This window comes from Rutilus rutilus (assembly GCF_951802725.1).
Source record: "Rutilus rutilus genome assembly, chromosome: 8".
NCBI lineage: Eukaryota > Metazoa > Chordata > Actinopteri > Cypriniformes > Leuciscidae > Rutilus > Rutilus rutilus.
The window spans coordinates 33,641,599-33,645,415 of record NC_140222.1 but is presented as its reverse complement, the minus strand read 5'-3'; positions in this window follow the sequence as shown (position 1 = coordinate 33,645,415).

Sequence of the window (3,817 nt, the reverse complement as noted above, 5' to 3'; positions counted from 1 at the left end):
AACCATGCTTGAGAAAGGTGTGATAAGAATTTGTAACAGCACCTACTCCGCCCCCATTTGGCCTGTCCTCAAGCCAAACGGCAAATGGAGACCAACGATTGACTATCGAAAACTGAATCAACAGGTGCCGTTGTCACGGTGGCCCATGACTCAGCTGGAACAGGAAATCCCACGGATCAGAGGAGCCACCATCTTCTCCACACTCGATGTGGCCTCTGGATTCTGGACCATTCCGGTACACCCCGACGACCAACACAAGCTGGCCTTTACGTTTGGCAACCGACAGTACACTTTCAATAGATGTCCGTTCGGATATGCAAACTCACCAGCCGAGTTCAACATCTTCCTAAACAAAGCATGCCCAGACGCCAGAATGAGAGGTAACCTGATTTACGTCGACGACGTACTCATGAAAAGCACAACGGTGGCAGACCACCTCAAAGAGATTGACTATGTTTTAAACCAGTTGACCACTGCCGGCGCCAAAATAGCCCTCCACAAAGGACAATGGTGCCGTACCAAAGTCGACTACGTCGGCCTACGCATTGGACATCATGGCATCGAACCACAAACAAACCGTATTCATGCCATCCAAAACATCAAGCCTCCCTCTAACATCTCTGAACTACGAAGCTTCCTAGGAGTATGCAATTACTCCCGACAGTTCATCGAAAACTATTCAGACATCGCCAAGCCTCTGACAGCCCTGCTGAAAAAGGACTGCCCTTTCGTCTGGTCAGACGCACAGGAACACGCCATGGCAGCACTAAAAAGACACTTATGCACAGCACCATGCCTTGCTTACCCTGACCCACAGAAAGTATTCCACCTGGAAGCTGGTTTCTCAGATCAATGTCTCAGTGCTGGCCTATACCAACAACACGACCAAGACAAAAAGGTGGTCGCATACGCCAGCAAAACACTTCTACCTCCAGAATGTAAATTCTCAGACTGTGAAAAAGCTTTGCTCTGCACAGTATGGGCCATTCAGCGTTTCTCCAACTACATTGGGGCACAAAAAGTTATCATAGACACTTGCCACCAGCCTGTCACGTTTCTCAATAGCCAGAGAATTCGTGATGGCGTGGTAACCAATTCACGCATAGCTACATGGCTAATGGCTCTCCAAGGAAGAAATGTCGAAGCACGATATGCACAAAGTCACAAATCTGCTCTAGGTAACGGCTTGGCGGCATGTCAAAATTGCTCGGACAACTCACCTGCTGCAACGCCGGAAACACCCGAGCCCCAGCAGCCACAACTGACCTGCCACAGGTACTTTGACAAGAATGCGTGCGAAGGCATGCCCACAGCCTACGTGGACGGATGCTCCTACAACAGCGAGGGCATCCTAAAAGCAGGTGCAGGAGTACTGTGGGTGAACGACCACCCATGCCCACCACAACACTTCAAGCTAGGCCCCAAGTCATCACAGTATGCAGAAATAGCAGCAATTCTCATAACTCTGCAAATCGCAGCATCAAACAACATCAAAGAAATTCTCATCTGCACAGACTCTAACTATGCAAGACTCAGTTTTGTATGCCATCTCCAGACCTGGAAACAGAATGGTTTCAAAACTGCTAACAACAAGCCTGTAAAACACCAACACCTGTTCCAGGAATGTGATAACATCACAACGACACACGATCTCGCCGTGTACTGGAAAAAGGTAAAAGGACACTCCAAACTCCCAGGCCAAGACAAAGACTTCAATGACCACACTGACGCCCTCGCAAAAGCGGGCGCCCTACACGGTGCACCGTGGAATTCCCCAAAACCCTCACCCACCCCCGACGTAGCAATGCTAACCCGAAGCAAGAAACCATCACCTGCTACGACACCTGCTTCGCAGATGCTGTCACTAACCCCACAAATTTCAAACAACGACCTTGCAGAAATGCAAGCCTCAGACACTGCCATAAAGACTATGATTCTCCACCTCAAAGACCCCTCCCCCAACCCAATCGCACCGTCTGACACCACTGATAACTCAGATCTCAGACACTTACACAACAGCAGACACATGCTGCGTGTGCGGGACGACATTTTATGGTTTGTCACCGATGACACCACTTCGCCCAAGCTTGTCGTGCCCCGATGTCAAAGGGGGGAGATGATAAACCACGCCCACAACGCACCTTACGCGGGGCACCACGGTACCAGAGCCACGTATGAGACACTTAGACAAGTGGCATACTGGCCAGGTATGCAGCAGGATGTGGCAGAGTATGTGAGAGAATGCCTGGTCTGCTGTCAGTTTCACCCAACAAACCTAACTCACAGAGCCCCGTTGCAACGCAGAGGAATCACATTTCCCTGGTCAGATCTCCAAATTGATTGGGTGGGACCGCTGCCCAGGTCGAGCAGAGGTAACAAATACTTTCTCACGGTGGTGTGTCAGTTTACCAAGTGGGTAGAGTGTCTGCCAGCACCTAACGACACTGCCCAGACAACGGCATACCTCCTGATGAACCACATCTTCTCCCGATTTGGCCTACCGCTCAGAGTCAATTCTGACCGAGGAACTCATTTCACCGCAGAGATCATGCAAAAGATCTGGAGAACTCTAGGGGTACAAGCTAAACTTCACATCAGTCACCATCCGATCTCATCCGGACAGGTAGAAAGGTCTAACCGAACGGTGGTCGCCATGTTGAGAAAATACGTGGCAGCTAACCAGAAAGACTGGGATGTGAAACTTCCCCTGGTACTGATGGCCATCCGAGCCACCCCGCAGGAATCAACGCGAGTACCGCCGTTCGAACTCATGACTGGGAGGCAGATGACTCTGCCATTACACCTGTTGTACCAACCCGGAGACCACAACCTCGTCACTGCCTACACCACGTCCCAGTATCTGGACGAGCTCCATAGACACTTGAAAACAACTTTCGCTTTCGCCCAGCAACACCTGAAAACCAGCGCCGCGGGCCAGAAAGCGTATTACGATCGAAAGGCATCACACCAAGAGTTCGGCGTGGGCGACAAAGTCCTGTATTACAGTTTCGCCTTGCCACCCAAACAGTTGTCGAAAAAGTTCCTGCCCCATTGGACTGGACCTCATGAAATAGTGAACAAACTCTCCCCCGTAGCATACCAGATCCAGCTTAAAAGGGGACAAAGAGAACCAGTTCTCAAATGGGTCCACCGCAATCAGATTAGACGGTATCTGGCCCTTAGCAAAGACAGACAGGAAGAGGCCAATACCAGCTAAACTCAACCTCCGCCATCACTACACCTGCTGATCCTATACAAACTCACCTCGCCTACTCCTTGGGAAGTGCCATCCCACTGTATGTGGACCCGGCACAGCGAGAAATGGGTTTCTTACTCAACTTACCCATTATAGAGTCAAGCCGAATCTACCGACTTAAAGACGTGGTCAATATTGGATTCTGGCAGGGAAACACGCAATTCAAGGTACGGACTCCAGAAGTGGTAGCGTACCACGACAGTAACCCGCAACTGTACCTAGCCCTAACCTGCACATGTGCACCCTCACGAAAGACATACACTATCTCTGCCCTAGCAAACCCTTCCTCCGGGATAACACCGATGGGATCTGCGGCCTCCAACAACTAGCCAACGACGCACGTTGTCCGGCTGAGGCGACACCTCGCAACCAGGTCACCGAGACACAAGCTGAGATCGTAGGAAACCGATGGCTCGTGAACACTCCAGTACGGTCAGCGACACTGACCTATGACCAACACGACACTGCTACACGTGTCAACCTGCTCAACCAAAGCATGTGGATTCAAGTCCCACGAGGAGCCATCCTCCACCTAGATGACCTGGCCTTGTACCACCTCCC